The following is a 14,470-nucleotide window of genomic DNA, read 5'->3' as shown; positions in this document are numbered from 1 at the left end:
ATAAGACACAATACAAATTACGGCTTTAAGCTTTTTGGAACCAGTTCTTTTCTTCCAGCATATTACTGTACTTGCGATGATATCCCTTTGATGTTTTGACATATCTCTGAAATCATGATTAAATATGGTAACCAGAACTCGCACTGACTTATTATACTGGGCAAGTCATTTGGAATCAATATTAGAGGGGAAAAAAATGCTATTTGGAAAAGCTCTTCTAATTTTAATGAATTTAATTTGTGTTGAACTTCCAAGTCTTTTTTTTTCCTCCAGAACTGTCATTAAAGTAGTTATCGCAATAAGTTATTAAATGAAATAAAAACTTCAAATAGAAAAGTAAATTCAAGATATCATTAGCAAATGTTTATCATTAATAATTTTAACATTTAGCCTAGCCAATATCCACCGTCCCATGGATAAAAATAACAATTAAGCTGTTTGGCAACTACTCATATTGATATGTTTAACAGTCAATTAAAAATGATTTCTTCCATCAAAGCTTGGAGGAGAATGTTAGAGCACATACATGTGCAATTTTGTATTGGTGACACAATCAAGATTCTGTGTTTCAACACCAAAGTTTTATTTTCTTAACTCCCTGACTCATTGTTGCTTCTCTCACTGTTTTAGAACATGATTAAGATTTGTGCCATTTTTCTTGTGTTAAAGAAACAAAGCAGGGGCAAAAGGGAAAGACATAATCCAGATAAGATGGTTATATAGGAACAGATTTCCAAAGTGTTAACTGATGTTGTGAAAAGCTGTTTCAGTAATAAGCCTAATGGGAAAACAATGTGGTAAGGAAACTCAGTGATACTGAAATTTGACTCTTTCAAAGTAATGTCAGGTACCAGGAGCAAAGGGACAAAATGAACAGAATCAGTCCCATGTGTTGCTAAGCAGAGATTTGGGTTTTGTTCCTCTGCTGCCTCTTCTTGCAGACCTGCTGGGGTTTCCCTCCTCCTCAGATCTTAATCACCTCCTTCCATCAATATTAATCTTGTTGAACCTTCCCCCAATTTGTCTCTTGGCAATGCCATTTTAATCTTAATTTACTTTTTCTTTTCTAGTACAATAGTCTAGACTTGAAGTTCATATGGGTAATAAGCAAAAAAGTAAGCAAACAATGGAATCATATTCTTAAAATTGTATCCCAAATCTGGACAATAGCCATTCGATGGGAATTCATATCATAAACCACCATTGGAGAAGGACTTAGAGACGGGAGGCATAAACATTCCAAACTGTGGTAGTATTGTCAAGAATAGAGTGACTATTCCCTCCGAGTCTCCCCAAACGTCCTAGATGGAGCTGCTCTTTGAGGCCTCGACCCGCTGCCTGGACAAAGCGCTGCTGCCGTCCGGCGCCTGGCCCCGCAGCCCTGGTCTCGGAGGCCGGTTCCACGGAGCTGCTGCAGCCGGTGCACAGGCAGCCCGCCACCCCCCGGCTGCTGAGGCTCGCGCAGCCCTCTTGGCGACACTATAGCTGCCGACCACGAGGACAGCACTGACTTGTTCAAGATTGTGGAGGGCGTCTTCCACCTTGGCACCGGCGTCGTGGAGGACCTCGAGACCCTGGAGAGCAGGGAGCAAAAGGAGCAGGAGCAGAACTGGGTGCGCGGCATCCTGTGGACCACCGAGCCCTGCAACCGTGTGCAGAGCCCGTCCTTCCCCATCCGTCTGAGCGTCGGCTCCTGGGAGGTCATCAAGGTCTGCCTGGCCCCGCACAGCCAGCACCATACACCCCGCAAGGGAGGTCTCCGGTTACAGTACTGACGTGAGCGCAGTAAAAGCTTTGGCTTCTCTGATGTCACAGAAGTGTGCAGTGGTTGATGTGCTATGTGGGGGTGCCGAAGCTGGTGTTAAGATCAATCCCAAGAACTATACGGATAATGACTTGGAAACGATCGCAAGGAGGTTCACCGTGGAGCTGGCAAAGAAGGGCTTTATGGGTCCTGGCGTGGATGTGCCTGCCCCAGACATGAGCACCCATGAGCAGGTGGTGGCCTGGGTTGCTGACACCTGTGCTGTCACCGTCAAGCACTATGATATTAATGGCCATGCCTTGTCACTGGTACGCCCGCCAGGCAGGGTGGAATCCATGGATGGATCTCTGCAACCCGCCAGAGAACTGTCCACAGCATCGAAAACTTCATCAGTGTGAAGCTTCTTACATGACTATTTAAGGAACGACAGCAGGGTTTGGAGATAAAACATTTGTTGTTCAGGGATTTGGTAATGTGAGTCTGCACTCTATGGGATATTTGCATCACTTTGGGGCTAAATGTGTCAGTGTTGGTAAATCTGATGGGAGCATATCCATATCGTATTGACCCAAAAGAACTGGAAGACTTAAAATTGCAACACGGATCAATCCTGGGCTTCCCCAAGGCAAAGCTTTATGAAGGGAGCATCTCGGAGGCCGACTGTGACATAATTGATCCCTGCTGCCAGCGAGAAGCAATTGACGAAGTTCATTGCTGAAGGTGCCAATGGACAGACAACTCCAGAAACTGATAAGATTTTGCTGGAGAGGAACATTATGGTTATTCCACATCTGTACTTGACTGCTAGAAGAGTGACAGTATCTTACTTTGAGTGGCTGAAGAACCTAAATCATGTCAGCTATGACCATTTGATCTTAAAATATGAGAGATTCTAACTACCACTGGCTCATGTCTGTTCAAGAGAGTTTGGAAAGAAAATTTGGAAAGCACGGTGGAACTATTCCAGTTGTACCCACAGAAGAGTTCCAAGCCAGGATATTGGGGGCATCCGAGAAGGACATCGTGCACTCTGCCTTAGCCTACACTGTGGAGTGCACGGCCATGAAGTACAACCTGGGATCGGACCTGAGAACAGCTAGCTGCGCGTGTCACTGCCATTGAGAAAGTCTTCAAGGTGTACCCTGAAGCCAGTATGACCTGCACATAGCTGGATTGTAGCTGACCTCGTCACTCCCTTCTTCACCGCTGTATCTGTAGACCTATCACAAGTTTACATGTAATCATAGAAATCTTTTTCTCTCATGACTTACCGTGTTTCCCCGAAAATAAGACCTCGCCGGACCATCAGCTCTAATGTGTCTTTTGGAGCAAAAATTAATATAAGACCCGGACTTATATTATATAAGACCGGGTCTTATAGTAAAATAAGACTAGGTCTTATATTAATAAGATAAATAATGGACACCATTCTCAACAAGTCAATCCAAACCAGCCCCTTAAGAAAAAAGAAATTAAGGTTAGGGGTTCATGTACAATGCTGATGAGTGTGAAAGTAGAAATTAGCCATGTCACAGAGTCATTTGGGTAGTTTGCCTTTACATAAAAAGTCTCTTCTATCTGGCTGTACTGCCTTGTTCTGTGGCTGCTTCCCAGCCGTCAGAGCTGCGGCCAAGGAAACTACCTCTTTTCCAGGAGTCAGTTACTTGTTGCTTTAGCTCTGGAGAAGTCTGAGATGTGCCGTAACTCTGACACACTTAAAAAGCAGGTGTGTGGCATTTTCAGAAGGTTGGCATGGTCCTCCAGTGAGTTCTTGGTATTTTATATCAGCAAAAAAGCTCAATTTTACAGATTGTAAACAAAAATAAAAGCTGTTTCTCTTTATGCGTTTTATTCTTTTAGAATAAAATAAGTACATGCTACTGTAATAAAATTGCCTTTAATCACTTCACAAGCCTAATCTTGACTCAGGCAATGAATGCGTATAAACATAGTGAATGAGAAAAGCTAGTATTTTTGTAACATAAACAGTATCATTTATGGCTTATCAATAGCATACTATTGTCCCACAAAACAAAAAGTCCAATAGAGAGTTAAATTATCTTCATACATATCATTCAATAGCAAATGATTGAGGCTATTTTTAAGACTGTCAAAATTTACTAACCACAGTTATGACATACAGTCCTAGGAATGCCATGACCCCCCTTATCATGTTAATTAATTGGTCTTCTCTTTTGAAAATCTATTGTGGTGACTGATTGAACAATAATTCAAATAGAGTGTCCCAGAAAAAAACACATGGGCTCCCTCTTTGGAGTCTGACTGGTGACTCGGAGCTTTGCCAATGGCCCGACTCACCCTGACTTTCTGTTCTCTTCAGAGGCTCACATTCTACACACAATTTCATTCACAGCGGCCTGACAACAACTTAGGGTTAGTGTGTTTGGGAGTTATTTTGCCAGGCCCTTTTGAATAGTATTGTCCCAATGAAGTGCTAGATATTATTTATGTACAAATGAGCTTTTCTCACTTTTTTTTTAACAGTGATATCCTTTCAGAAATGTCTAACTACTTTGCAACTTAGACTTAACCTGGTGATAAAGGCAGTTATTAAAAGTCTACCTTTTCTAGCGACAACACTGTAATAGCTGTTAACTCTTGAGTGAGTATGGGGAGAAGGATGGGATTGTGATGGGTGAGGGAGGACAGTGACGTTTTAATTATATTCTTCTATAGTGTTTTCATATTTTACAATATACTCCTATGTTATTGGTACAGGAAGCAATCAAGATGAAAAATAGGGAAAAAAAGTCTACCTTTTCAAAAAAAAAGAAGCAATACTTACTAGCAAGGTCTTTTTAATTTAGATTTGGATTCAATGGGGTTTTAATTTAATTTTATAATTTTTGTTATGAGGCAAGAACTTGGCGAAATTAAGAATGTACGAGGTAATTTAGTCTCAGTAGACAAAGACTCTTGTGAATGGAAGTCAGACCTGATTTTCAGTCTTTAAATCCTTTGCTTGTTAGTTTCTTCATCAATCAAATGTGGCTATTATTTTCTTCTCTTTCCTTAAGGAGGTTCTGTAATGGTCAATATTACCTCACTCTCAAGTCTCCAAAGAGAGTTGCTTGATGTTTCTAAGCCCCTTTTTTCCTCATTTGTGTAATTGGGGTGGCTTTTGGGTGGTTCTTGGCATTAGAAAGAATGTGTATACCCTGCATTAGGCACAGTGCCTGCTAACTCATGGATATTCGAAAGATAGATTTGACCATTGCAGATACTATGTTACTCCTGCTATTACTCTGCTGCTGTTCCTACCATTACCTCCTTATTTGCCAGTATTTAATCAATACTAGTTCTTGTCTATGATCAAAATAAACACCACGATACAGCTGAGATTCATTTCTACCACTTCCTGCACGGGAAATTTGTTTTGCTTTTTTGAAAGCAAAGATAGCATTTCAAATACCCCTACATGTAATTTAACTCAGGGTTTCAAATGTTTTATTTCAGTAAGACATATTTATTTTTCTTAGGGAGATTCGCCCTCCCCTCAACCCTCAATACTAGAATCAGTAAGAGCTGGACAGAGTCTTTGGGACTCTTGTTATGTATGTGAAGCCTTGCAATTGACCTCTAAGTCATCAACGATATTGAGTTATGGTTAGTAACGTGTTATTATTAACTGTTTTGTTGTATCTAATGCTGTAAAATTGTGCAGGGGTTACATTTATATGGTCTTCAAATAACTCAATACCTGACTACATTTCATGTAAGAAGATTCTTTATATTTCTGATAATTTTTTAGAATATATTAACACGTAGACACACAGGAAGTACTCAATTACTTATTTCAACAAAGAATTAGTGAGTGCCTACTTTGTGACTACTAGTCATAGTCTATGTCTTAGGACGAGAGCAGTGAATATTACAAAGTGCCTTCGCTGATAGAACTTACATTCTAGTTAAGGAGACAGCAAACAAACAAATAAATATGTAAACAAACAAATATGCAAGTATGATAATGAGTTTATAAACTGAACAGTGTGTAAGTTATATGTAAACTTATATACTGTTGTCTATAGCATCTGTTCTATTGATTGATAGCCTTGCCATACTGGCTCTTAAATAATTTGAGTATGGGGCCAGCCCCATGGCTCAGGTGATTGGAGCGCCAGTGCTCCTAACGCCGACGTCGCGGGTTCAATTCCCACATGGGCCAGTGAGCTGCATCCTCTACAGCTAAGACTGTGAACAACAGCTCTCCCTGGGGCTGGGCTGCGGTGAGCAGCCCGAGGTTTGTGAGAGCTGCTGCTGTAAGCGGCCGACCCACTCCGTGGGGGGGGGTTAGTAGGGGGAAAAGATAATTTGAGTATCACCATTGGTGATAAGTGCTATGATAAAAATAGATCTGCGTCATGAGGATAATATGCCATGGGGATTGGGGGTGATATCATATACCATGTGGTTAGGGTTGGACATTTCAGAAGAAGTGACATTTGAGTAGAGACGTAAATGAAGAGAGGGAGCGAGCCGTGAGCCATCTTGGGGCCATCTGGGGAGAGAGGTTCTAGGCAGGGACAGCAGGAAGTTCAAACACCCTGAGGCAGGTGGGAGGCCACTGTTGGGGTGTTAGTGTAGGTAGGTAGTGGGGGGATGAGCACAGAGAGGTGTGGTAAGGAAGGTGGGGGACAGATTTTGAGGTCTTATAGGCTCTGGTAGTAGCGGTAGTGATAGAAACCATTATTATTTATTATTTCGATCTTAGTATGTCTTAAAATTATGTTAAGCATTGAGAAAAAATATGGCATTATTTAGATAAATGTAAAGATTTTTAGAGCTCTTTGAAGCAGAATTGCACTGGTACTCTAACATGCTGCATTATTTGCTTGTACATCTAATTCTCGAATTTTCTTTTAGTGTAAACTGGCATGAAGTTTTTGTGTATGAATACTTAAGACTTATGATGAGAGGTTTTTCACAGGGCCTGACTGAAAGCACATAGATTTTGGAGATCTTACTCATTCTGGTTTTAATTTTGGCCGGCTTTTGTATCAAAAGTCAGGTCCCTGAAGAGAAATAAATTAAGTCTGAGGTGCTTTTTTCTTACTCTGTTCCAAAGAAGGTTTTGGAGTTCTTGTTTTGGCACTCTACATCTACAAAAGGAATTTTTTCCCTGTACACCTGCAGCAATAAAACATTAAAAAGATAGTGATATTGAATTCTGTCTTTACAATTATGTCTGAAATCTTATATACAATTGGGTTGTCTTTAGACAGTTGGGTTGTCTTAAACTTTGTAAAAAGGTAATGCTTTTTACACTAAGCCTATGAAATAATTCTAGCATAATCATCATTGCTAGAAAGTATGTGTACCATATGTGTTTACATACCCTTCATTGATCATTGTTACAGAAGTGTTTCAACATTTTAGTAATTGGAACAGCCCTACTGATACATACAGCAGAATATTTTCCTTGGCCCACTGTCTACCTGTACCTAGTTATGGATAGGATTTTTATAAACATCAACTATATTTGTAAACAAGATAGAAAAAGTACAACGTGTTGGTTTAAAAAATTATTGATGTAATCATTGCAAATGAGTTAAGGTTCACTTGTGAAGCATAATTTAAGTGGTTCAATTGGTTTCCTTTTAAAAATTGCCATCATTTCAAGATAACAAATGATCCTATGTAGCAATTTTATAAAAATAACTACTCTAGAGGCCTCCGGCCAAGATGGCAGAGTAGTTAGATGTTCTGCTTGCCTCCTCCCATGATCACCTCAAATTACAACTAAACTGCAAAACAATCATCACTGAGAATCAATCACCTGAAGTCTAGTTGAAAATATAAGTCCTGTAACTAAGGATATACAAAAGAAGACACATCAAGTCTGGAAGGAGGAGTGGAGCCACAGAATAGGCTGGTCCCACACCCACATGTTACCATTAAAAATCAGGATATCTCAGCTGTGGAGGTTTCCCCTGAAGAGCAAGTGGTCCCAGCCCCACACCAGGCTCCCCAGCCTGGGTTTCCAGTGCCAAGAAAAGGAGTCCCCATAACTTCTGGCTATGAAAACCAGTGGAAATTGTTGCTAAGTGAGACGAGAGTGTCTGGAGTCCCAGGTGTTCCTCTTAAAAGGCTCAAGGATGAACTTACTCACTGATGGGCTCACTGGTTCTTACTCACTGATTGGGCAGCACCTCAAAAGGCACCAGGGATATATGGGGAAGAAGTGAGTTGTCTAGTTTCAGGATGAGGACTGGAGGAGCAGCTTTCTCCCAGACAGAAGTGCTGGCAGAAGCCATTGTTCCTTTGTTGAGCCCTCCCCCGATGCAGCCTGCACTTGCAGGCAGATGCCATATCAGAGTCTCCAGCAACCTGGCTAACAACACTTACCCCGCCTTGGTGATTCCCTGAGATCCTGTCCCACCCAACTTGTGGGCCAACCCAAGCTGCTTCCAGAGGCTTTTCCATACAAATGGCCTATCTTGGCTCATGCTGCAGACTTTCCTAAAATCTCTCAAAGATGCACAAACCCCAAACAAGCAGCATCTGGCCTCAGCATGTCCCGTACCTCTTGCTAAGCAGCCCCAAGACTGGCACTTGTGGCAGCCAGCTCAAGTTTGCAGCTTAGCTTCTCCCAGGTGACTCCAAGGCCCACACAAGTGGCAGCCATCTGCAGATTACTTTGTAGCTCATAACAAGTGGCCCTGGGCAAGGCACAGGCGATGGCTGACCTTGGCCTACAACAGAGCCTCTCCAAAGAGGCCCCAGAACCAACATACCTGGTGGCCAGCTTCAGACCATACCAGAGCACCACCCAACCCCCTCCACAAAAGGCACACCCTAAGGGCAGACTGGACAGGCACCAGAGCCGTGCTAAAGCATATCCCACTCTGTAGGGTAGGTCCCTGCACAGAAACTCCTCCATTGTAGTCATGGCCAGTTTTCACAACCAATCAGCCTGAAGGTCAGTCCTTTCCACTGATGTGCCAACAGCACATCAATCAAGGCTCAACTACAATAGGAGGGCACACACAACCACAAGGAACACACCTGGAACACCCAGCTCAGGTAACCAGAGAGATTGTGCCACTGGGCCCACAGGACACCTACTACATAAGGCCACTCTACCAAGACTGGGAGACATAGCAGCTCTACCTAATACATAGAAACAAACACAGGGAGGCAGCCACAATGAGGAGACAAAGAAAATGTCTCAAATGAAAGATCAGAATAGAGCTGCAGAAAAAAAACTAAACAAAATGAAGACAAGCAATCTACCAGATGCAGAGTTCAAAACAGTGGGTATAAGGACACTCAATGCTCTCCATGAGAGCTTTAACAAAGAGATAGGATACATAAAAATGGAGACAGAAAATATAAAAAAGAGCAAGTCAGAAATAAAGAATACAATAACTGAAATAAAGAATATATTAGAGGGAATCAATAGTAGCATAGATGAAGTAGAGAATCAAATCAGCAATTTGGAAAATAAGATAGCAGAAAACATCCAAATAGAAGAGCAAAAAGAAAAAAGAATCCAAAAAAAAATGAGGACAGTTTAAGGGACCTCTGGAACAACATCACGAGTACTAATACTCGCATCATAGTGGTAACAGAAGGAGAAGTGAGAGAGCAAGGAATTGAAAACTTATTTGAAGAAATAATGATGGAAAACTTCACTAACCTGGTGAAGGAAATGGACATTCAAGCCCAGGAAATGCAGAGTCCCAAACAAGATGAACCAAAAAAGGCCAACACCAAGACACGTCATAATTAAAATGTCAAAGGTTAAAGACAAAGAGAGAATCTTAAAGGCAGCAAGAGAAAAGCAGTTAGTTACCTACAAGAAAGTGCCCATAAGACTGTCAGCTGATTTCTCAACAGAAACTTTGCAAGTCAGAAGGGATTGGCACAAAATATTCAAAGTGATGAAAAGCAAGGACCTAGAACCAAGATAACTCTGCCTGGCAAAGCTGTCATTTAGAATCAAATGACAGATAAAGAGCTTCTCAGACAAGAAAAAGCTAAAGGAGTTTGTCACCACCAAGCCAGTATTACAAGAAATTTTAAAGGGACTTCTTTAAGAAGAAGAAGACAAAAAAGATAAAAAATGTGGATAATAAAACAGCAATATCTACATATTTATCAACAATTACTATATTTGAAAATGTTTTAATTTTTGAATTACAGTTGACATTCATATTATTTTTATATTAATTTCAAATATACTGTGTAGTGGTTAGACATTTATATAATTTACGAAGTGATCCCCCAATAGTCTAATACTCACCTGGCACTATACATAGTTATTATAATATCATTGACTATATTCCCTATGATGTACTTTACATTTCTGTGACTGTTTTGTAACTACCAATTTGTACTTCTTAATTCCATCACCTTTTTCACCCAGCACCCCAACCCCGCTTCCATGTGGTAACCATCAGTTTGTTGTCTTATCTATAAGTCTATTTCTCTTTTGTTTGTTCATTTATTTGTTTTATTAGAGTCCACATATAAGTGAGATCATATGTTATTTACCTTTTTCTGTATGACTTATTTCACTGAGCATAATAACCTCTATGTTCCATCCATGTTGTCGCAAATAGTAAGATTTAATTTTTTTCTGGCTGAGTAATATTCTGTTGTACATATGTACCATATGTTCTTTATCCGATTGTCTATTGATTGGCACTTAGGTTGATTCCATATTTTAGCTATTGTAAATAGTGCTACAGTGATCATAGGGGTACATATATCTTTTCAAGTTATTGTTTTTGATTTCTTCAAATAAATACTCAAAAGTGGAATTGCTCTGTCATAAAGTAGTTCTATTTTTAATTTTTTGAGAAACCTCCATATTGTTTTCAATAGTAGCTGCACGAATTTGCAATACCATCAGTAATACCTGTGGGTTCCCTTTTCTCCACATCCTCGCCAACACTTGTTTTTTGATTTATTGATGATAGCCATTGTGACAGGTGTGAGGTGATATCTCATTGTGTTTTTAATTTGTCCTCTGATAATTAGTGTTGTTGGGCATCTTTCCATATGTCTATTGGCCATCTGTATGTCCTCTTTGGAGAAATGTCTATTTGGGTCCTCTGCCCATTTTTTAATTGGATTGTTTGTTTGTTTTTTCAGTGTTGAGTTATATGATATCTTTATAAATTTTGAATATTAACTCGTTAGCAGATGTATCACTGGCAAATATCTTCTCCCATTCCATAGGATGGTTTTTAATTTTGTTGATGGTTTCCTTTGCTGTGCAAAAACTTTTTAGTTTGATGTAGTCCCATTTGTTTATTTTTTTCTTTTGTCTGAGGTGATATATTAGAAAAAATTACTAAGAGCAATGTTAGAGTGTTTATTGCCTTTGTTTTCTTCTCGAAATTTGATGGTTTTGATTTTAGATTTAAGTCTTTAATCTATTTTGACTTTATTCTTGTATATGGAGTAAGAAGGTGGTCCACTTTCATTTTTTGCATGTATCTGTCCAGTTTTCTCAACACCATTTATTGAGTAGATTGTCTTTACCCCATTGTATATTCTTGCCTCCTTTGTCATAGATGAAATGACCCTATAGGTGTCAGTTTATTTTGGGGCTCTCTATTCTGTTCCTTTGATCTATGTGTCTATTTTTATGCCAATGCCATACTATTTTGATTACTATGGCCTTGTAGTATCACTTGATATCAGGTAGCGTGATACCTCCAAGTTTGTTCATTTTCAAGATTGCCATGACTATTCGGGATCTTGTATGGTTCCATATAAATTTTAGGATTATTTGTTCTAGTTCTGTGAAAAATGTCGTTGGTATTTTGATAGGGATTGTCGTGAATCTGTAGATTGCTTTGGGGAGTATGGACATTTTAACTATCTATCAACAATTACTCTAAATGCAAATGGATTCTATGCTCCAATCAAAAGACATAGGGTGACTGAATGGATAAGAAAACAAGGCTCTTACATATGCTGCCTACAAGAGACTCACTTCAGATTGAAAGACACACGGAAACTGAAAGTAAAGACGTGGTAAAAGATATACAATTAAAATGGAAACAAAGCAAAACAAAAAGCTGGGGCAATAATACTTATACCAGACAAAATGGACTTTAAAACAAAGGCTACAACAAGAGACAAAGAAGGACCCATAATTTCCAGCTCTGGGTATTTATCTGAAGAAGCCCAAAATACTAATTCAAAAAGACATATGCATCCATATGTTTATTGCAGCATTATTTACAATAGCCAAGATATAGAAGCTACCTAAGTGCCCATCAATGGATGAATGGATGAAGAAGCGGTGCATATATACAATGGAACATTACTCAGTTATACAAAAGAATGAAATCTTGCCATCTGCAACAACATGGATGGACCTAAGGGTATTATGCTAAGTGAAACAAATCAGACAGAGAATGACAAATACCATATGATTTCACTTATATGTGAAATCTTAGAAGAAAGAGAGAGAGAGAGAGAGAGAGAGAGAGAGAGAGAGAGAGAGAGAGAGAGAGAGAGAGAGAGAAATGAACAAACAAAATAGAAACAAACTCATAGATTTGGAGAACATTTTGATGGTTGCCAGATGGGAGGGGTATTGGGAGGATAGGTAAAGGGTGGGAAGAAATTAAGAAGTACAAATTGATAATTATAAAATAGTCATGAGGATATACATTATAGCATAGAGAATATGACCAATAATATTGTAATAGCTATGTATGGTGTCAAGTGGGTACTAGACTTATTGTGGTGATTACTTCATAAGTTATATAAATGTCTAATCACTATGTTATACACCTGAAGCTAATATAATATTGTATGTCAACTAAAATTGAAAAATAAAAAAATTATTAAGAAAAAAATAACTACTCCAAACCTCCATGTCTAATATGAACATTTCTCCTTGTACCTTAATGAACATTAGTCATTTGTCCATAATTTCTTATCTCCTCTCTCCTTCACCCCAACACACATTCACACACCCACTCACTCACTGTCTCCTTAATACTTGATTGTAGTGTCCTCTGTTCATGTGCAAATAGCTTTTTGCTGTCTTTTGATTTCGATACTCTCTCCAGCCTGATCTGAACATTGTTGTTCGTTTGGGAAGTGAGATGGGCAAATACTTGCTGACAGGGTTTCATCATGGTTGTATCAACTTGAGTGCACTGAATACACCAACATAAACATGATTCCCACATTTTGTATTGTTTTGACTCTTGCAAGTCCTGGTCCCTTTTAAGCTATAATATGTGGTTAACTTTTCCAACTTTGGCAAAGGAAAGGAGCATTTGGTTTTGAGAGGAGGAGAATGTTTTCCCAACAGTGAATTCTATTAAGTTCTGGAAATTTTTTTTTTCCCAGAAGAAGGAACAGAGGTGCAATACCCAAGTAATTTAAAATTCAACAGGAAGAAACTTAGCTTGCGAGGATACTTCCCACCTAATATTATAAGACACCCAAAGAAGGGAAGGAAAAGTGAAGATGAAGTAATAAACTAGAAAGTAGAAAATGGCCTCATTAAGCCTAAAATTCAAACTCCTTAGCTGGCAGTTTTGATCTTTCAGTATATAGTTCAACCAGTGAAGCTCAAACTTTCTGGTCATAGGAGTCCTTTACATTCTTGAACGTTATTATGGGCCTTAGAGAGCTTTTGTTTATGAGGGATATCCACGTGAACCACCTTAGAAAATAAAACTGAGAAATGAAAAAAACTTATTAGTTCATTAAAAATAACAATAATAAATCATTGCATGTTAATATAAATAACACATTTTTCATGAAAAATAACTATATTTTTTAAAACAGAAACATTTAGTGAGAAGAGTGGCATTGTTTTACATTTTGCAAATCTCTTTAAAATGTCTAGCTTAATAGAAGGCAGCTGGATTCTCCTATCTGCTTCTGCATTCAATCTGTTGTCATATCATATGTTTCATAGCTTCTGGAAAACTTCACTGTATGCTCCTCAGAGAATGAGAGTGAAAAAAGTCTTAGTATTATTATGAAAATAATTTTGACCTTGTGGACCCCCTGAAAAGGTTCCCCAGGGTCCCTGACCACAGTTTGAGAACTATTGGCCTAAACAAATCTTTCCAGTCACTTTTGTGTCAACCCCTCATGCAGCCTTCTCCCCACCATCACTTCTCCCCACCCCCCATCGTCCTAGCTGCCTACAGTTTAGAGACTAGAATCTCAAGCATTAGAGTCAAATAGAATCCACCCAGTGCCATCAGGAAAGAGTTCAACTCAATATTATGAAAATAACTTAAGAGTTCATCGGGAATGAGTGAACCCAGTTTCTGAAATTAAAACGATAGTTGGAGTCTTATCCACAGTGATCAGGGCCAGAAGCTGATAGGTTAATTTTCAAAAAGTTTAAAACAGAGAATGGTAAAAAGATGCATGCATACACACATCAACATTTTTTAACTTATATAAAGTATATCCACTCATTCACCAAATTTGTACTGTAGTTCCAGAGTTTGCTGATTGGAAGCCTCCATCCTACTTTTTGTATAAACGACACTCAAAATGCATCACCTACTATTTCTAACTTTATATTTTTAAAAAATGGAGTGAGACATTAAAGTCACTTGCAAAACAACGTAAGGGCTCTGATCACTGTCTGTCATTTCTCTGTAGGATAGTTTCTCACGGATAGACCGTGTCTCGTCATCTTTTCCCTGGACTTACCACAGTGTCTGACAGTAGCAGATATTC

At 39.1% G+C, this 14,470-nt stretch overlaps 1 protein-coding gene and 1 pseudogene across 1 annotated transcript in view; both read left to right on the top strand.

Moving 5' to 3' along the window:
- Positions 1 to 14,470, top strand: part of SCFD2 (sec1 family domain containing 2) — a 374,115-nt gene that overhangs the window by 80,192 nt on the left and 279,453 nt on the right. The gene's annotated exons all lie outside the window — the stretch shown is intronic.
- LOC117022565 (glutamate dehydrogenase 2, mitochondrial-like) lies at positions 1,306 to 2,933 on the top strand (annotated as a pseudogene).

This window comes from Rhinolophus ferrumequinum, chromosome 5, assembly GCF_004115265.2.
Source record: "Rhinolophus ferrumequinum isolate MPI-CBG mRhiFer1 chromosome 5, mRhiFer1_v1.p, whole genome shotgun sequence".
NCBI classification, from domain to species: Eukaryota; Metazoa; Chordata; class Mammalia; order Chiroptera; family Rhinolophidae; genus Rhinolophus; species Rhinolophus ferrumequinum.
This window is presented reverse-complemented; position numbering and strand designations above follow the sequence as displayed.